This window comes from Corvus cornix, chromosome 1 (genome assembly GCF_000738735.6).
Source record: "Corvus cornix cornix isolate S_Up_H32 chromosome 1, ASM73873v5, whole genome shotgun sequence".
Classification (NCBI taxonomy): domain Eukaryota; kingdom Metazoa; phylum Chordata; class Aves; order Passeriformes; family Corvidae; genus Corvus; species Corvus cornix.
The window spans coordinates 97,770,481-97,791,657 of NC_046332.1; the positions used below are offsets into that span (position 1 = coordinate 97,770,481).

At 43.2% G+C, this 21,177-nt stretch overlaps 1 protein-coding gene across 4 annotated transcripts in view; it reads left to right on the forward strand.

Annotated features, from left to right (window-relative positions):
• The first annotated feature begins 2,021 nt into the window (after positions 1–2,021).
• Positions 2,022–21,177, forward strand: part of TBL1X (transducin beta like 1 X-linked) — a 192,867-nt gene continuing 173,711 nt past the window's right edge. Inside the window, exon 1 of one of the 4 annotated variants that reach the window (XM_039550269.1) lies at positions 2,022–2,323. The gene's annotated coding sequence lies outside the window, so the exon portion shown is untranslated. Of the gene's footprint in view, positions 2,324–2,913; positions 2,935–21,177 lie in introns of those variants that run through there. The other 3 variants (XM_039550258.1, XM_039550266.1, XM_039550261.1) reach the window with 3 other exon arrangements.

Genomic DNA, 21,177 nt, shown 5'->3' on the forward strand with positions numbered 1-21,177 from the left:
CTCAGTGTGGGGACAAGGACGGGACCCAGCACAGCGGTGACAGCTCCATCGCACTCCCCGGAGTGCACAAGGAGTGGGAACGGTCTCAGCTTCCTTGCTGGGCGACCGCGCCTTGGAAGCTCTGCAAGTCTTGACTTAGGACCATTTTCGGATGAGTTTACCTCATTTGTAAGCCCACAGCACTTTAAAAAAAAAGCAAACAAACGAAAAAGCACAGGAGCTAAAAATTCTGGGCCACCTCGCTGTGAATCTGGAGGGTATTTTTTGTTTGTTTACATTGCCGGGTAATAAAAACGTAATGTACGTTTTGAATCTGGAGAAAAATAAGGCGAATGGGAGCTTACTTAGAAGGGGAGCCACGTGTCTCCCTGTCTGTCTGAGAGCTGATGGCCTTGCACTGCAAGTCTCGAGGCTCTGAATATGAAAATGAATCACATCAGCCCACAACGTTCCCCAGTGTTCCGAGAGTTCTGCTTTCAACACACATGTAGCAATGATCTTTGTTGTCCTGACCTGGGTGATGTCATATTTTTCCATAAGAACACTGGGTGACAGCACTTTTGTAGGCTTTGGCCTAAATGTATAACGACCATGAAATTCCCTTTAATGTCAAAATAAGACCAAAAGAGAAAAAAGAGCGGAAAGGTCATATGGAAAAAAACCTCCAATAATAAATATGAATTTTGGGGCTGAGCGAGTCTGGCTGTCACCGGGATGAGCCCACCGAGGCAGACGCCCCGGCAACATCCCGATAATCTTATTATTTGCATGACATTAGCCATGAGGCCGGGGAGTGGGGAGGGGTGGGGGAGGGGAAAGAGGAAGAAGGCCTCCAAAAGCATCCCGGCGACCCCGAAAGACCGGCCAGGCCCCTCCCGGTCGTGCCGGGGGTGCGGTCGCAGCCGCGCAGGGGTGGGCGGGCAGCGGCCCCGCCGCGCTGGGCCGGGGGCTGGGCGCGGGGCGGATTGGCGTGCGCAGCTACTCGCGGCGGTGCGGTAGCGGCGCGCGGGGCCCTGCGGAGCGCGGTAATGATGTCAACTTGTTATTTACTTTCCAGCGCCGGGTGACGGCGCAGCGCGAAAGGAGAATCAATCAGCCGCCGTGTGACCCGCCAGGCGCAAAAAAACCGGGAGCCGGGCGGGGGAGGGGAAGCACATGGAGCCGCGTTGCATCATCCGCCCGGGGGTGGGGGGGGACACGGACGGGACACGGGGACACGCGTGGGGCGGGCGCGCTGGAGGCTAAAGAGTCGCAGCGCTGCTGCCCGCGGGTGTCGCGCCCCAGCGAGAAGCAATAAAACCCGTTTGTGCTGATTCACAGGCCCACCCGCCCCCCGCGGCGCTGACTGGGCACCGCCGCCCGCCCCGGGCCGGGGCAACCGGCGGCGGCGCGGGGAGCGCTCCCGCAGCGCCGCCCGGGCTGTCCCTCATGTCGCTGCGCGCGACGAGCGGCCGCGTCCCGGGCGCCGGAGCGCGCCCCGCGGTGCCCTGCGCGGGCAGCACCGGCCGCAGCCGCCCCAGCGGCCCGAGCGGGGCCGGGTCGGCCGCGGGGGCCGAACGTGAGGGGGGGACAGAGAGCGGCCCGCGGGCCCCGCGCGTCCCCCCGCGCCGGGCCGGCACCAGGGAACGCGGCGCTGCCCGGCCGGGCGGGGGAGGGGAGAGCAGGGCTGCCCTCCGTGTGTGTGCCTGGTGTGTCACCGGGTTTCAGTTGCGGGGGGGTGTCAAACACAACATAACCGCAGGCGGGGCGAGGGCCAGCGGCACCCCGGGGCACCCCCGGGGGCGTTGCGGCGGCGGCCTCCTCGAGTTGCGCGTCCCGGCGTGCGGGACCGACCCAGGTGGGGGAGGGCGCGGCCGGTTCGCCCCCCACCCACCCCGGCCCCTCCCGGTGCGCCCCCTCCCCCGCCGTCCCCTCCTCGCTCCCGCCCGGTGGCGGCGGCGGCGGCGGCCCCGGGCGCGGCTGTGGCTCCCCCTCGGCGCTGCTCCCGCCGCCGCCGCGCGCCCGCAGCGGCCCCGCTAGCCCCCCTCACCGGCCATTCCGCCCCAAAACTTTCCGTTTCCCCCTTCCCACTCTCCGGGACTTCCTTGTGCCGCCCGTGCGCGCGGAGGGGGGGGAGGAGGCGTGTGCGGCGGCGGCGGCGGCGAGGGGGGATTCGCAGCCTCCTGGCAGGCTTGCCGGGACCCCGGGGGAAGAGGAGTTGCACCATGCGCGGCAAGTGAGGGAAAGTCTCCGCCAGCAGCAGCGCCGCCGCCCCCGCAGAAGTTGGGGCTCTCCCCGCCCGCGGGAGCGGGAGCTGTGCCTTTAACGCCCGCTGCGCCGCGAGGTGAGTTCTCGAGGCGGATTATTCATCCCGGGGACCCTGTTGTGGTTTCTTCCCCCCCCGTCTTTTTTTTTTTTTTTTTTTTTTTTTAATTTCCCCTTTTCTTACGCTCGTCCTTCCCGGCGCAGCCCCCCGAGCCCAGCCCAGCCCGGGGCCCGCTACCCCCCGGCGCCCCCTCTGCAGCCTGACCCGCCCGGGGGGGAGGGGGTCGCTCAGCGCCGCTTGTTATGACGAAGTTTTTTGAACCCTGACGTTTTGGGGTCTGTGTGGGGGGTTTTGGGGGTGTTTTCCTTGAGCCGAGGTGATGTGTGTGTGTTGGGCTGCCGTGCCCGTGGCGGGTGTTTTGCAGCTGCCCCCGGGCAGAGCGACCTCGGGGCGTGGGGGAGGGGGGCAGTTTCTCCCTACTTCTGAGACAGTATTTTAATGTATGGGGGGGGGGGGGTATTAAAAAAAAAAAAATGCTCGGGGAGGGGGGAGAGAAATGCGAGGTATTCACGCTCCAGTGTGGAGTTTGCAGAGCCTGAGTGGGGGAGGGGATCCCATTCATCGCCAGGGCTTGAATCAGCAGCGGGCGGAGGGGCCGGTCGCTCCCCTACATCGAAGTTTACTTCCAAGTAGGTAAACAAGTTCGCCCCTCGCCCCCCACCCCGTGCCCAGTCCCCCCGGAGCCGAGCTGCCCCGCCCCGCTCCCAGCGCCGCGGCCGCCGGCGGGGCGGGGGTGCGGGGAGCCCCTCGGGGCCGGAGCTGCGGGGCCGCCGACCTGTTGCACGTCCCGGGCCGGCGTGCCCAGCCCCGGCGCGGCGGGGCCGGGGCGTCCTGCCCCCGGCGCTGTCACCGGGCCGGGCAGGGTCCCCATTTTGTGGTGCGCGTTCAATCTCGGCGGTGGGGCTGATGATGGGCTCGGTGCGCGGCTGAATATTGGTGTGGTGTGATGTAAAGCGAATGACCCTTGACCTATTTAATGATGTGTTGTTGGGTTCTGGGGCAGGCATCCTGCACGGCGCAACAAGGGGCAAAAACACCAAGCCACACCCTAAAAGTTCGGCTCACATATTAATTCCTCAAAGTCGGCGTTTAGAGGGAATAAAGGCTTCCCTTTATGTGTTGCCTTAACATGCCTCTTTGCTGTTCTCCACGAGGATTCGTACGGCGTTTCTCCTTTCCTGACGCACGAGCCTTGGAGTGTGGATGTGGATGTGTGCGATGGGGGAGGGGAGGCGGGCTGTTCGGCGCGGCTCACCCACCGCCTCCTCCAAAAAAAGAAAATATTGCAGCATAATGTTGCAGAAACCTAAAATATTCCATTGAAAAGAGTGGTGATTTGAAGTAAAATGGAGTGTAAAATTAAAATTTCAAGACTAATAGTATGAAAATAAACGTTGTGCCAGAGGGAGATTTGATTGTAGGTAATAAATACAAGGTCTTTACTCTTGACAAATAGGATGTTATATCTTTATTCCTTACCCCATTTATTAGTGGTCTTTTAACCAGGACTGCTCGTGTGGCATGTATAAGGTTTAGCATCATATGCCTTGTGTACCATGTGACTGCACATACTGGGTTTAGGCCTCTCCCTGTCCTGCAGTCAGTGTTCTGTCATGTACAGGGACACTGGGCAGGTTTTAAATTAAATATATTCATTCTGTGATAGCAGATGTTGTTGGCAAAGAGAGACGGATTTGTCCTAGTGTGTGTTTTGGCGTTGTTTTTTTTGTTTGGCTTTTTTTTCAAACAATTACAGATAATAATTGCAACATCTCAACGACAGCAATAGTAAAACAGGGAAGCTTTCCCACAGAAGATTTGTAAAGGGGGTGGGAGGAAAAAGGAAAGCAAGAGGGGGAGGATGCTATCACATTAAAAATGCTTTAAATCTCTCTTGTGCTACATGTAATAATGGTAAAAAACAGTGGAGAATTTGAGCAGAGCTGCTGTTGTCATCTCAGTGTTTAACACCTTCAGTGAGCCATGCAACAGCCAGGGGCAGGGCAACCCTGGGTGTACAGACTGGGGAATGAGAGGTTGGAAAGCAGTGCCCAGAAAGGGACCTGGGGGTCCTGGTCAATGGAAAGTTGAACATGAGTGAGCAGTGCCCTGGCAGCCAGGAGGGCCAAGCGTGCGCTGGGGGGCATCAGGCACAGCAGCACCAGCCGGGCAAGGGAGGGGATTGTCCTGCTCTGCTCTGCACTGGGCAGGTGGCCTCACCTCGGGTGCTGGGGGCAGTTTTGGGCGCTGCAATGTAAGAAAGACATTCAGCTGTTACAGGGTGTCCAAAGGAGAACCATGGAGGTGTGAAGGGTCTTGAGAGGAAGCTGTATGAGGAGTGGCTGAGGTCCCTTGGCTTGTTCAGGTTAGAGAAGACTGAGGGGAGACCTTTATTGCAGTCTATGGCTTCCTCACGAGGGGAAGCAGAAGGGCAGGCACTGATCTCATCTCTCTGGTGACCAGTGACAGGACCTGAGGGAATGTCCTGAAGCTGTGTCTGGGCAGTTTTGGGTTGTATGTTAAGAAAAGACTCTCCACTCAGAGGGTGGTTGAGCACTGGAACAGGCTCCCCAGGGATCACAGTACCAAGGCTGACAGGATTCAAGAAGCATTTGGACAGTGGTCTTGGGCACATGGTGTGATTTTTGGGATGTCCTGTGCAGGGCTACGAGTTGGACTCAATGATCCTTGTGGGCCCCTTCCAACTCAGTATATTCTATGATTTGAAGATTTTTTTTTTTCTCCCCTAAGATGAAAAAGCATGTCTCAGAAGCAAAGAAGATTAAAAAATTCACATGCTTGTAAACACTGGCAACTACACAACTGTCCAGGTCTCTTAGGACATAAAAAAACCCTCTGCAGATAAGTTGTCATATGAATACATCCTCTGCCCTTCCCCCATCCAGTTGAGTAAGATGACTCCCATGTTCTCTGCTATGTCACTGCTGTGAGTTATGCTACTGCTCTTTTTTAAATGATTGCAGATATTCTCCACAATAAGTAGCTAAAGAGCAAAAATAAGTTAAATCCTTGCTAGGGAAGGGGCACCTGGAATTGTCAGATTTCTGCTCCACCAGTTTGCCCAGTTTTCACTGAATCCTAGAATATGCTGAGTTAGAAAGGACCCACCAGGGTTGAGTCCAACTCCTGAGCCTGTGCAGGACAGCCCCAAGAATCCCACCATGTTTTGAACTCTTGTCAGGCTTGGTGCTGTGATCTCTTCCCTGGGGGAGCCTGTTCCAGTGCACAGCACCATCGGGGTGAAAAACCTTTGCCTGGTATCTAACCTAAACCTCCCCTGATTCAATTTCACGCTATTTTGGTCCTGTCATTGATTGTCGGATGGGCTTTTCTCATTTTTGTGATGACGGGGGCCAGAAGTAGATGTGCTGTTCACTTGATATGTCTAATGTGCCATGGCTCCTGGAAGAGCTTCCTGAATGGAGAGTCCTCCTCTGGCAGCAGCAGCAGCTGTTAAAGGCCTGTCATCCCTTTGCTTGGAATGAGTAGAGAAGAATGTCTCTCAGTGTGGATGAGATCTTATTTCTCAGTAGCTGAGATAAGTCAGCAGTGCAATACGCTTAGGATTTAGCAACGTGCTGAATTTGGTTCATTGTGGAGATGAGGCTGGAAAAGCCATCCCGGGTTTTAGGTTTAGGTTGTTGAGCGATTGCCACAGGTAGCGGGGTTGGTGCGTGCTTCAGTGCCGCTGGCCCTTGTGCTTTGCTGCTGCTAAGAGTCCAGGGTTAGAATTCGTGCTGTATTAAACTGACGCTGTTTGTATTTTAGTAGTGCTGAGGGGCCCCCATTCAAATCAGGGCCATTTGGGGAACATTGTAGACAGTGGTTCTCACCCTAAACAGGTTGTAATGTAAGTGAGGGAAACAAAAAGCCAGGCGGGTAAATGCTGGTAAAAACTGACTCAGGGGAGCAGCAGCTGATTGTAGTGCTTTATCTGCTCGACCATGGTGAGATCTCAGCTAGTGGGAGAGAGGAGAGTTGTTAACACCTGGCAGCACGGCTGCTGGTAAATCCGTCCGCTCTGCCCAAAGAGAGGTGGGCGTCATAACGTGATCCATATCCTGGATTCGCTTTACTACTGCTCTTTTAATTCCTAGCATTCTAGATTATGTACACCAGCCTGCCTATAAAGTGATCCAGGTTTTATAACTCTTGGGACAGCTTCTTTTTTTCATAGTCTTCATTATGAGGCAAGATGGAAGTAATTTTGTAAACTCTTTTTTCAGCTGCTAAATTAAAACTCCACTCCCTCTTCCCCTCCCTCATCTTGCCTATTTTTAGTTAGGAGGAAATAGCTGACCTCTTTACAGCAAGAACCCAGACCCCCTGGGTGCCATTTATAGGTTTCTACCAAATGGCCTACTTGGACAAGTTGGTTGAAATTAAACAAAAACATTGGGACTACAGCTCTACATAGGAATAGCAGCCTTCCTGTCAGTACAAAATCTGTCATTTTAATGATACTGAAACAAGCACACAAATGTGAAAAATGGGGTTTAGGTTATTTTTCTTTTCTTCAGTAGACAATATTTTAAAAGCTTTTTTTTTTTTTTGTTGCTCTCTGATCATTAATATAATGGAATTGCATTAAGGATGACTGAAAGTATATTGTTTTACAATTACAGGAAGTCCCCCAAAGTTAGGGCAGTGTAAAAGCTAGAAGCAGTCAAAGAAGGGTGTTCATTAGAAAACATCATTGTTTCTGACCAGTGTTCTTCATGTGTAGAGATTTTGTCCTAGACACAGATTTATAAATTATAGTTACTAATGTTTAGTAATTCTGTAGAAATACAGAATTGCTTCTGCTAGCTTAACTTAAAGCAAATTTAACTCCACAATGGGTATGTGACAGTTTTTGAAGGTAAAGGTGCGCAGGCCTTTCATGCTACTTTTCTTGAGCCACTTTTCCTGTGCATATTTGTATTTATTTAAAGTGATACTAATTAAAATACTGGGCTGTAGCAATAGTTGTTGCATTTCTTCATTTGTTGTTTGAGAAGAGTGTATTGCCTCTGTTCTGTTCAGGTCCCAGCCACCAGTCCCTTGCTGTACTTTGGGTTATGAGCATGACTGCAACTTGGGGTTGGGTACATCTGACGGTGTGGCTTCCATCTTTATAATCCTGTTTACTTTATGCAGTTAAAGGGGCGTCATGATGTTTAGCCCCATTTCTTGACCACGTCTATTGGTATTATGGGCAATTAATAGGTGTCTGCTTGTCCTGTTTAAACTAGAGTGCATGTAAAGAGTCATAAGGTTATGTGAAGTTACAATGGAAATTTCTGCCAAGAACCCTGTGGTGTTCATGCAGTACAAAATCATGATGATAATACTGTAGTATGAAGAAACAATTATTTTAATATTTTAGCTAAGTGCATTGCATAACTACATTTTGGCTTGGATGTTGAATCTTACTCATTTGCTAGGCGAGGTTACACAGCACACTGACCATGTGGACGAACAGTGCCTTGATGCTTAGATGATATGACTTGTGGCCTGTTTCTGAACAGATGAGTAGTACTAATAATGTCTAATAATTATACATATATATGCTCATCAAAATGCTCTAGTCTAATTAAGTAGTGAGTTTTATTGACCCTTTGCTATTGGAAGGTGAAACAAGGCTTTTTGAAGACCAGTGTTCTCCATTAGTATGTAACAGTTGCTCTATGTATCACACCAGTGCCGTTTGAAATGTGATTGCATTTACTGACCTAAGTTTCATTTAAGCTGCTAATTCTTAGTTACAGTTTAACCTCTTACCACTGAGTAGAGGCATTAGAATACGTTGTTACATAAAATAATACTTTTATTAAATGAAAAAATATAGAGACATTAATTATGACTTTATGGGTGTTTTCCTGTTTAAACACAACTTTCCCATACCTCAGATAAATCACCAATAGAGCAAAAAAGCAACATTTTTCCCTTAGGCATTAAAATTACTTGGAAAATATGTTTTGACATTGTCTTCAAGAAAACAAAGAGGATTTTACTTCGGTGGATAGATTCCCTTTGTCATTCTGCAGCATAATGCATTTGTTGTACTCCTTTTTGAAGGCAGCAAACTTCACTGGATGTGCAGTGGCAAACTTTGGCTTCTGCTGTATTTTGCTGTGTAGCACCATCAGCTCTTCATTAATCCTCTGCCATTGAATGGAGACTCTGCAGAATATTCTCTAGTTCAAGAGAGAAGCTAACTATTTGTGATTTATATTTCTGAATCAAATAGTCATATTACAGAGGCCCTGCTGGAAGGGAGCAGTTGCACTGTTGTGATTAACACGTATACAGCTGTTGTTGTGTTTCATGCTTAGAAGTGTCCACTGCCGAGTTTGTGTTAATTTGAGCACAAACCTGTAGCCTACAGCAAGATAATTGGAAAGATGTTCTTTCAAAAGAATTGACCTTCACAGTGTGCAGTTAATAAAAACATGAGATTTTTATAAAGTGAAGTAAAAATATGGATTTTTTTTTTTTTTTTTGTAAAGTCATTTGTGTTGGTAACAGAATGAGGAATTGTTATAACAAGATGATGGTTTCAGTGTCATTTAGCAGCTATGAGTTGCTTGTTCACTGTACCACTGGGTTTAGTGTGGTTGCTACTGGCAGAGGATATGTGTGTGTCCAGAGACCCATTAGTATTAAGACTTGTGTTAGCAGATAGTCTCAGCTGGGATTGCAGAACAGGAATCAGTTTCACAAATATTAATTGTTTAAAATGAACTACACTAATTGCCATGTGTGAATGCATGCATGTGCACGTATATACACGCACATGGATAGCCTTAAGGTAGTCCAAAAAGTAGTTTTGGAGAAAAAAAGGTGTCACCCTGAGGTTGGAGAGTGATGCCAGTGTGCAGTGGCTTGACTTTCACATCCTTCCTGAACTAGGATTTGCTCAGGTCAGCAGCACCTGAGGTGCTGCAGAGCCAGTGAAATGACTGTAGACTGGGCCGGGCTGGATGTCAAGTTTTGGGAGAAGACAGAGGTGCAGCACCCTTTAATTACGTGCTTGTTGAGATGTGGCAAGGTCAGGAGTGCATACTGTGCTTGTACATCTGACTGAGCCTGGTGAGACCAGGAGGCGACAGCTGGGGCTGGATATGCATTTAAACTTCAGAATTATGTTCATTTTTTCATCCTTTTTTTTTTTTTTTTTTGACATTGTTTAGTTTTTGGTTTCTCTTAGAAGTAAAATTTAAACCCTGATCTTGACAGAGAGATTGAGGTAAAATTGCCCTCCTCCATAGCATTCTCCACAGATAGGGTTGAGCTTTGCTGATGAGTTAGGACTGGGAATCCAAGCACAGACCGTGCTGGTTCATACTGTGTGGATTAGTTTCCAAGGATATTTATCTGTTGCTTTTTACAGTCACAGAACAAACTTAACCCTTTTCGTGCCTATTTTACATGCACACGTGAGTTAGACCTCTAGGAATTTAGATATAGAATTGGTTGAAACACATGAAATATTTTCTAAATGTTTCAGAAAGTATTGGTAGTGCTGCTAAATAGATGGACTCAAATCTCTCTCCTTGCAGCTTAACTTTCCTTTTTTTTTTTTTTTTTTACTTTTTGGCTTTAGTTTTGTCCTTTTTTAATGTGAGAGCTTCTGTAGTTTGTATAGTTTACTTTTTCAGTTGTTGACTTTTAAACTAAAATACTGTAATCTGGGAGGTACAGATAAAAGGCATGCCTGAGGATTATTCTAATGAGAAAAACACCTTCCTTCCTTTGCCAATTTTCAAAAAAATGGAAGTGAGGAGCAGAAGCAAGTACATTTTTAGTAACATTGCATGGTGTTCCCAAGACAGATTTTATATCATTCTGTGAAAACTATTCAAGGTTTCTTTATTTTCATTTTGACTACTACTGGGTTTGTTTGGGTTGCTGGTGTTGTAACTCAATAACAATGCTAATTTGCATTTGGAGGAATCTGATTTTGTACTAAAAAACCCAAACACTCTGAGCTCTAATACTTCTGCTAGTATCAATAAGTGTTACATAATCAGTTAATTTAAATGAGCCAATTAGTTTAAAATTAGTGCATGACAGTGTATCATAAAAATTCATCCAGCTTCATTCTCACAGGATTTTAAGTGCTTGGAAAAAAAGAACCCTGAAGCTGAAAGGGTGGCCCAAAACGCAGTGTTAGAGTGGAAGGAAAGAACCTATTTATTACACACAGCTGAAATCTACTAAAGCATTAACATAATGGTTTCCCTCACTACTGATGAATGAAAATTACTTTCCTGGGAGACCACCATCCTGTCTTTACTACCTAGTCTGGTAGTGCTGAGTAGAGGTTAGGTAAAAAGTGGAATGTAGCTTAAGCCCTCCTGGGCAGTTTACAAGGAGGGGGAAGGTGAGTGGGAATGGACTGCCTCGAAAGTGAGGATTCACTGCTTTTAACCTGCTGACCATCAAGTGGACAAAGAAATTCTTTTAGGAATTTTCTGAACTGTGTTTATTTTTTTTTTCTTGGCTAAGGTGTCATGTCTTCAAAACACTTATTCCTGTGTGTTTCTTCAGTATTATAATGGTAGTATGTGTGATATGCGGGTAGTTTATAATACCTTATTTTGTGGTTACAGCAATGGCTTTTTTTGTGTGTCTGGTTTTTCTAATGTTTTACGTATTCGTATGCATATGTGCCTCACTGTGGATTAAATCTTTTATTTTAAATTTTGCTTAGGCTAAACAGTGAATTCTTCATGGTATCTACTATGTTACCAGCAGCATATATTTTCAGTTTAAAAACCACTTGAAACATGGAAGGGTTCTGTGTTCCCTAATGACAACATGTTTCATGCAATTATACATTGTCAGTTTGATCATGTGCGCTGAATGGTGGCTTTGTAGATAAGATTTGTTGTGCACAGCAGATGTTTATGTACACGGAGTCCAGCGTGAAAGAAATTTAATTTCCTCTTACTAAAAATAATATCGTGACCTGTATCTTCTACCTATTTAAAAAGTGCTCAGATAATTGCAGTGAATGATTTTGTAGTTGCTTTCTCCTGTATTCATTTTGCCATGAGCTTTTAAAGTACAATATATTTCCCTTTTCTTAATGTAAATTTGAATACATATCTATGAAAAGAAAGAAAAAATCTGTTCCTTTAACAACCTCAGAAGGCAATTGATAGGGCACACCTTTCCACACCTGGGTAGATAATTTACATTCAACTTACAGTGGAATGTTATCTGCCTACCATCCTACAGAACTACTGTGAAGACTTAATTAATGACTGCTTTTGAAGAATTTTAAACAGCAAAACACATTGTCAGTTTATTTTGTTGCTAATTTATTCAAACATGTGAATGTAAAGCTCTACTTACTAAGGTAAAATCTCATTTTTCCATCAGCTTATCCATTAGGATAGCAAAGTATCAAAAGAAAATTATGAAACAAAAAGTTTTTTGTCCCTTTCAGTGTTCCATTTAGAGTTAGAAATAATGATTGCTTTAATTTGTTAATCTTCTATTAATCTGTAAGTTAGTTTCCTGGCTAACAGAGTTGGATTTAGGGTATTAGTTTGCCTCAGAACAAGCTTTTGTTGCTTTGTCCTTCAAACTTTTTGTAATTGCTTTTAAACCTTTTATTTTAATTACCTCCCCCCACAGCAAAAAACCTATTGGGGTTTGCAGTGGAGTTTAAGAGGTTTCATTTTAATGGCTATTTTGTGTGCTCCATAGTTTTTCTTTTCTGACAGCTCCGTGATACCTGGGTAACTCCAGCAAGGACAGAGTTGGTGATACATTTGTGATCTGAGCATTCAACAAATCCTGTTATAGCTATGGCCTGATGTTGCAAAAATGTGTTTGGCTTGTGCAGGAGATTTCTAGGATCAGGCCTTATATGATGGCAGCACAGATTCTTGACTGATTAAGTAAACATTTCTGAGCCTTTTTTATAGCAACAGATGATGTGCGTGATTTTAGCTTCAATCCTGACAGGCAGTGTTCCTGTAATGAAGTGGAGATTGTGGTGTCCCTCTCCTTTCCCCTAGCCCACATTAGTAGGTTTTTTTTGTATGGCAAAACTTCCACAGTCTATTTTGAATAATATTCTTATCTGAATCTTCTCCATGTTCTTGGAAGTTTCTGTAGATGACAAATATGAAGTTGAGTTTTAGAGCCTGGTTTCTTCAAAATGTGCAGGAGCTGTGTTGGCTGTGTTGAAATCCACTGAGCTTAATATTTTGCAGTATAAAGTGTAAGACTTGGTTGCAAACACATACATTGAAAAGCGACCAGCACAGGTGGATGGTTGGAACTGATGAACTTTTTCAGTCAAGTGCCCTTAGTTTTTCAGTCACGTGCCCTTAGTTTTTCAGGCAAGGCCACATCATGAGGTTTAACAAACTCTAGCAGTGGCAGGATGGTCTCATTGCCTGTCTGAATCATGGTTAGTCTCAAAACTGTTCTGCCAAGTGTGACCTACCACATACAGAGCCCGGCACCTTGGAACTGGCACTGGATGCTTGTCTTGTGTAAGGGCTGCAAGCACCATAGCCTCCGTGGAGAGGATATATCAACCTTTTTTATTTTAATTTACTTTATTCTCTGGGGTGGTTGCTGTGTGTTTGACTGCAGTAGGTAAGGAAAATTACACAGAAGGATCATGACATTTATTTTTTTCACCTTAAATATAAATTTTCTGATTTTTTTTGTTTGATGACTCAAACGTCCTACGAATAGTTGTCTTAAATATTTAGCTACTTATGTGATTAGCACTGTCTTAATTTTTATTTTTGTTGTTGGAAGTACATATGGTACATTCTGGTGTCTCAAGTGGAGCCAATGTCTTGCCAGCCTATTTAACGTGTTAACGTATGTGAGAAAGTGTGCCCTGTGGCCTGAAGCATCATTCATGTATTTGCAGTTGCCTCAGTCTTTTAATTTCTGTTTGTATGCGTTGCATTTGCTTAGATTGAATTTATTATTGATTTCAGCTGTTTGCAAATAGTCTAGTGACAGAGCATTTGCTGGTGTCTCCTTTGAGCCAGCATTTTACCCTCATTAGTCTATGGATGTGTTCTTTTGAATGTTCGCCAAATGCATTCATAAAACCGGTAAAATTAATAGAAGGAAAAGTGGGAGAGCCGTGTGATCTGTTATTTGTAAACAACATTATGAGACTGCCTTTCAGTGTTTGACCATACTTTACTGCATTTATTTTTTTTCCCCAAGTTTTCCCTTTTTTATTCATTTGGGTTTTACGAGCTTCCCGTCATATACAGCCATTTACTCAGCAGTTTTAATTGCCTTTTTTTCTGTGATACATTTTGGTTTGATTTGGTTTTGAAGACTAAAGCTACTAGGTAAATAACAACAGTAATATTTATCGGTTCTGTAATTCTGTAGTTTCAAATCATGGCTTGCAAGCTACTAGAGTACACAGGATTGTTTTTATAGAGAGCTGTGGGGTTAAAAAAAAAAAAGGAAGTCTGTTGTCATTGTTCAGTTTTACTGTGCAAGGTATCTTTATTGCTCCACAAATTTAAAGAGTTTTAAAAAATGGTCTAATTATATTGTAAACTTCTTTAAGATGTGATGATACCTATTTTTATGACTTTACTGCTTTGTGGGTGTATATATCATTATGCAAGTAGTAATCTTGTTTTCACAAAAGGTAATTTATACCAACTTTAAATTTTGGCATCAGTTTGGTTACATTGTGCAGATATTTATGAAAATATCCTTTCTCTTATATAGGACTGTGAACTGTATTTTCTCTGATAGAATACAGATCTGGCTGATCCTTAATTGCGCAAAGAATAATCTGTAGAGAAGCATTTGGATTCCCTTAGTTTGTGTTTACCAGGTCTGTCATATAGGAAGCCTGCTCAACTGATTTTTCTTTTCTTTTTTTCAGCGTCTTATGCAGTACTGGTTTTGGTTTTGGACTACAGCTATTTATATGGCATCATCTTATTTCAGTAAATCCAAATTCTTGCATGTTAAAATGTTAAGACTTTTGTTACTTGATGTTACTACATTTGTGTTCTCTCCTTTGCTTGAGAGCAGCACTCCTTGCTAATGTTAGAAGGGCTGAGGTAGAGGAGGTGTGTATGGTGGGAGTGGGGTTGGGAAGTAAAGCAGGCTCTGGCTGTTTACACATTCCAGGGAACCATAGATCTGCTCTCTTTGAGGCCTGAAATATTTTCCTTTTCACTATCAGTCTTGCAGATCTGGGGTATTTGGGCACACTGCCAATAAAAGTAAATAGCAATGTGTTAATCTCTTAGATTGAAATGTAATAAACTGTATTTTACCTTTTTTTGTGTGTGCATAAGAAGAAAAGATTAACTGCACTTTATAATTAGTATATGGCATTTCTAGAAATACTGAAAGTTAGGACTCTTGCAATAATTTCTTCAGGAGTTGCCTATAAAAGGATAAAGTATATTTGACTCTTTCCTTCTTGCTAGTTTATTCTGAAGGGAAAGTTACATAATCAAATATTTTTGATAAAAATATTTTTGATAACTAGATTTTCTGTTTTCAGCATGATAACCATTGGCTCAAGGAGCTGAGGACGACTCCCTCTTTCTCATTTCCATGTAATGTGTGTATATACATGCATTTTTTTCATTTATTTTGTGGTAGGCTTAATCTGTCTTGTAGTCTTCAATTGGATCATTCTGGCTTCCAGCACTTACATTTCAGAGTTCTGATGAAATCAGATACAGAAAGCCATCACCTGCATGTCTTGTTTGTTTGTTGTTGGTTTTTTTCCCCAATATTGGAAGTTATTTCCTGCAGCCTGCACTAAAATAGACTGAGCAGGCAAGCAGATGAATAATGATTTCTTCCAGGTTCTGCTGGAAGAAATTCTGTTCTATGTAATGAACAGACCTTCTGTTTATTATTATTTATTATCAATATTTGTATACATGCCATTTCCTTTCCCTGAAGCTTGCTTTCTTGGGCTTTTTAAAGCTGTATGTTATGTATGAAATTATTGTTTTATTCCAAGTGGTGCAGTTATGCCACTTTGTCATTCCAGCAACTTGCTTTGTCACTAGGACTTGACATGGCTTAACTTTTTGTCGTAAACACTTTCCGAACAAAACGTGTTGTCCTCCAGAAATATTACCATATAATTATGACACACACAAAAAAGACAGTCTCACTGTGATAGCAGCTGTTACCTTCCGTCTTAGGACCATTCTAATACATACAGTGCAAAAGGTAATTCAGACCATACAGTTGGGGTTTTTTTCCAAAGGCAGCCAGTTGCTTAAAACTCCCTTGCATAGCTGTGACTGCCATCTGATCTGCATTTAGAGGGATTAAACTGCTTTTGGAAAAGCTGTGGGCTTCTTCAGCTAGACCATCAGCAAATTGGATAAACTTGTAAGGTCTCTCTTGACTATGTTTTTAAGAAAAAGTGCTGCTCTCATCCTGTAGCGACCTGAATATAAAGCCAGAGGTTTTTTGGGGTTGCTGTTAGGCAATATCAGACTGTTGAGTTTAACCTAAATGGAAGTAAACATGAACATTACCTGCACCTCATTATTTCTGTGCTTTTATGACAGACACTCAAGCTTGTTTGTATAGTGGCTATGGCTTACGTTGATTATGTTGTTAATAATTTGTATCTGTAGTGTGTGCACTGGCTGGGTGCTTTAGAAGCCTACGTTTTTGAATATAGATAGCTAAGTAAGTGGCTTGTTTATGAGAAGCCTTGGGTGGGTACAGCTCCAGTTGAAGTCAGAGGAATTGGTGGCTGCTTAGTGCCTGGATAAATGATTTGTGTTAGTACAGGGATGCATCGTAACATTGGCAACAAAAGATCACCTCCATCTTTTTACCCTAAATTAAATAAAGCATTATGTTAAAAAATATTTTAAAGAAAATGATCGTACCAAATGGCTACTACCGGTCTGTATAGAGGTGGGTGGATTTTTTCCCATGTGCATAAGTTTCATGAAAGGGAAGAATTTGACACTGATTCTCAGCAGCAGATTCTCACATTTGATATTCGGGTGACTGTGCAGGTTGTATATGGTTTATGTAGAGGTTGGAGGGTCTCTGTTGTAAATTAGTACCAAGTTTGTTTACCATATGTGCTTAGTTACATGTAATGTAACATTTGAGGTAGTGAGGAGATGTACTATTACTGTAGTAGTGATTCTGTTTACTATTTGTTACAAATATTTCTGAACTAAAAAACCATGAGAACTTGTCTTGTGGTTGGAATAATAGGAACTGGGAATTTTATTCTTCTTTAAACAAACAGAAACACTAAAAAACAATATGGGGTATAGTGACCTAATGCAAAAAAAAAAAAAAAAAAGAGACCCAGATGCGCCTTAAAATTAGATAGATTTATTTATTAATTATATGTATAAATATCTAGAAATTAGCAGTATCAAATGTTGAACTGTACTGTGTAATAATTACATGCAAATTGCATTGGCTTGGAGGTTTCTTTTCTCTGTAGCTTAGTAGTGTCATCAAGCTGTTTGGGAACTTTGTGTAAGGTATTTTTTGGAAGAAGTTTGATGTGAAGAACAAAATGTGATGTATTGTTCCTGTCCACAGAGGAGTTTAGGACCTCTAAGATAGTAGCTTAGACTTCTCATTTTTTTCTCTTTTTGTTTAGGTTGAAAATATTGGCCTGTAAGAAGCATACTGTAGGCTGTTTAAATATTGACCATTAATTTCGAGCCACAGAAACTATGAAATGAAAATTTAGGCGTGCTTTTAAAGTTTTGATTTTCATCCTTTGTTGCTAGTAACAAGTACTTTGACAGCCAAAATCCACATAAAAAATTTGCATTGTTGACCTAGCAAAACAGTTGGGTTAATTGTTCAACACTACAGATACCTAATAGCTTTCCTTAGAATTATTATTTAGTACTTTTTTTTTGATCCACAAAATTTCTGAGAAATCTTAGTTATGTGTCTGGCTGATGCAGTGAAAAACCGGCAGTCACAGGGGCATGCAGCTCATAATGGAAAGAGCTGTTAATAGTACTTAATTTGTTTCTTCAGCTCTAGTGATTGGAAACATAAGAACACTTCTAGTACATCAGCAAGCTACTGTTTCAAGAGACCTTCATAGGGAAATGATAAGAAGTAAAGGATAGTAACTTAGAGATAAGGAGGACAATCTGGGCCTTGCAGGAGGAACCCTCACCCATCCGGCAGATTTTTGTTGGTCTTATGCAATTACTGTTTCCAAAAGGTTTCTCTCACAATTGGTTTCACAGTTTTTGAACCTGATAATTTCAAAGCCTATTCTCGACTAGCCTGCTTCCTGTGAAAAGTGGTGTTTGGTGAGGTGTTCATGTGTGCCACATCATGCTACTGAGAAATAAATTGTTTTGATCCTGCAACTCTTGCTTCACTTGTTACATTTAATGTTCCTTTTGGGGGAGAGGGAGCGAGAGTGAAGGAAACAACAGTGCTGATATGATGTGGTTTATTGGAGAGAGTGGCACGCACGCCAGCTTTCCCCCACGTTCGATCTTCTCCCTGATTCTTATCCATGGTAGGTCTGGTTGAAGCTGGTAGCAAAACAGTAGCTTAAAGAGACTGATCCCTTGGAGGTAAGAATTTACACAGCACCAGTTTCAGCCTTTAATTGAGAATTGGCCTTTCTGAAAGAGAAAATTGGTTCTGCAAGTGTTAATATATTGCTACAAATTGTTCTGTTGATGAATCTTTAAAAAAAAACTCATGAAAGTAAACCAGAACAAAACAAAATTAAAAAACAAAACAAAAATAAACCCCAAAAGAAACCCAACCAACCAACCCCGCCACCCCAAGACCCCCAAACAAACAAAAAACCCAACCAGCAACATCCCTCACCAAACCAAAATTAAGCAAATGACAGACTTGTTAACTGAGCACTTATAGTTTGCCTTAGGACGTAGGTGCTTACATTTTGAATTGATTTTTAATTGTCATCTTGATGTGTGTGGGAGGTAAAGTGAACTTTTAATGAAAAACATTCTCATAAGAACAGTTGCTATTTGTGGTTCTTCTGGTACACTTAGGTGTATGTTTGGGAGGAAGGGAAATGACATATTAGTATTTTCATGTCTTCTAAATCAAAGAGTTGCCTCACTTATCTTAAGCAACGCAGTCTTTAGATTATATCCAGTTGTTTGTCTGCTGCACAGATATACTTAATTTTCCAGTAAAAAAAAGGTTTCTTATTTTAAAAAACTGTAGTTTTTTTATAACATTATAATTGCAAGCACATTAATTAAAATGCTGGTGATAAAAAGGGTATTTGTTTAAGGGAGCTGATTATGCCTGATGGTACAAGATCAGAATTAGACTAAAATTTTGATATTATCTATCATGCTTCCTTGCATATATGCCTTTATTCCAGTTGTTTCTGCAATAGTTTGCAGACTATTTTGCCTGTTGTATGATTGCCAGTACTGTACAGGTTGACACTGATCTAAAAAGGAGCTGTGTTTGTAGCTGAGAAGTGATCTTTTTGCCTGTTACAAATACGTCTTTTTCCTTCTTGAACTTAGTTCAGTGTAGAAGTTAACTTAATAAAGCCATTTCCCCCTTAATATTTAGACTTTCAGTTCTTAAACATTAAAACCAAAGTGCTGTTAGCTGTATTTTGATGAATAGAAGTGTTCAAGGCTGGGGTGAATGGGGCTCTGAGCAACCTGGTCTAGTGGGAAGTGTGTCCCTGCCCATGGCAGGGGGGTTGGTATGAGGTGATCTTTAAGGTCCCTTCCAACCCAAACCATTTTATGATTCTATGAATATGCTGAAGTTGAATTTTAAATAGTTTGACTTCAAACAAGCAAATAAACAAAAAAAAAAAAAAAACAGAAAAGGAGACCTCTTACAAATGTATTTATGTACTTAATATTTCTGTGAAATATGTTTTTATTGTAGGCCAGACGTTTCCTTCATATAGATGTGGCTGTAGGTGTTCAATATTTATGTCTGTGCATAACTGCATACACAATAATTTTACAGGAATAAACAGCAGCAGTTGTGTGCAGAAATCTTAGTGTGTGTGTGTGGTGTGTGTATGTTTAGGACTTGACCTTAATTGCTAGTTTATCATTCCTAAGAATTTCCTGTCTGGAGTTGAAATGTTTTAAAATCCATCTTACTTCTACTTTGTAGATTTAAAAAACAGTACTTGGTAACTAAGAGGTTTCAATGGGCAGTGAACACTACTTGTTGGGCCTTCTGGTTTGTCTTTGTGGTTCATGTTTAATCTTTGGGTACCTCCAGCCACCTCTCAGTGAAGGCTGGGTGGAGGAATGTTTGACTGCTGCCCACAATGCACTTAGAGAAGAGCAAGTCTGTGAGGCTTCTATGTAAATAGCACAGCATTTAGTAATGAGAAAGTTAGCAACTCTCTTAATTGCTCATGAGACATACCTGTGTAGAATTGTGCTTTGAAATTTTCTTTCAAGTTATCTCCGTATGTCCAGTCTGAATTTTATATCCACCAGCAATGCAGACTCATTCTGCAACTAAAAGAAAAAAGTGTACATTTCAAACATTGTCTAGTCATGGTTAGTTCCTCCTGTTAGGATCCTTAGAGAAGTTAATGCTCTCTTTTGAGATGAAGGAGGCCTGTCACCAAAGGAATTTAATAAATTGCAGTGGTATTCAGAGGGCAGAATGAAAAGACAGGCGTGGGGATCGCAGGTGAAGCTTTAGTCACATGAAGGAAACAGTTGTAAATATGCAGTCTGGTTCATAATGTAGGAAAAAGGGAACTCATGGAGTTCCCAGGCAGTGTACATGGAGAGTTTGGGTAGTTTATAAATGTTTGAGGTGGTTTTTCCCTCTTGCAAGAAACAGGATTTTTCAAAGGCTTTCTGTATAAGGCAGGCACTGGGCTTCATTTATCCAGCCATTTTGAGAAACAATGTGGATGTCTTTTGTATTGTTGAAGGACATGGTTTGCCATATTCTCCAGAATTGCTGTGAGGTCAGCCTGTGGGGCTGTGTCTGCCATGTGTGCCCAGTGCTGCAGACCAGCATCCTGCCCCAGCAGGATCTGCTCTCAGGCTATCGGTCGGGCATCGCAGGCGCTGCTCGGTGCCATGCCTGGCTCATTGGGCATGTTGCTGCTCACCATTCTCCCCTGACCCACATAAAGCATCCTCTGGGACAGTGGAACAGGTTTGATGGAGCCTCTGTGCCTCTCCCCGGGGAACATGAGAAAGAGAACTTTGCCACGGGTGTCTATTATGGCAGAACGCGTTGGCTGGCAGATGCTCTGGGAAGCCAGGAAGGAGGTGAACAGCAGCAGTGTGAGGCAGCAAGGCCGAACTTGCCTGGCACAGCCATATGGCTGTTGAAATACTACTGAATTGCTTCTTGTTGGTGGGCAAGAGGGCTAGGGTTGGAGGAGCTGGGGAAGAGGGATGGATGATAGCCGTTCCTCAGTGCTAGGGGCTGTAGGATGTGCACTCCTCCTCTCCTGCCCACTGGCAAGAGCTGTCCATCGTCTGCGGCTATTGTTTGATGCAATTAGTGTTTATTGACCAAGACGACCTTAATAGGTTTCATTTGTGTACCTTGGTTTTATTGCAGTTTAGCCCTCTAAATACCCATGAGGCTCCTAAAATAACAAAGATACTATTAATTAGAAGCTAAGGATCGTAAGCTTTAAAGCAGTATGTACTTCCTTCATTTTTAAACACCTGTATGTATTTAAAAATACACTTTCACTAGAAATGTTTTGATAAGTGATAGCTGATTACTATAGAAATCTCTGAAATTTCCTTTTTTTTCTTCCCTTTTTGTCTCTTGCTTATTTGAGACACTGTTGTCACATTGAATGTCATTGTAGTCCTCCAAGGTCACTGTTTTTCCCGTCTAGTCTGTTG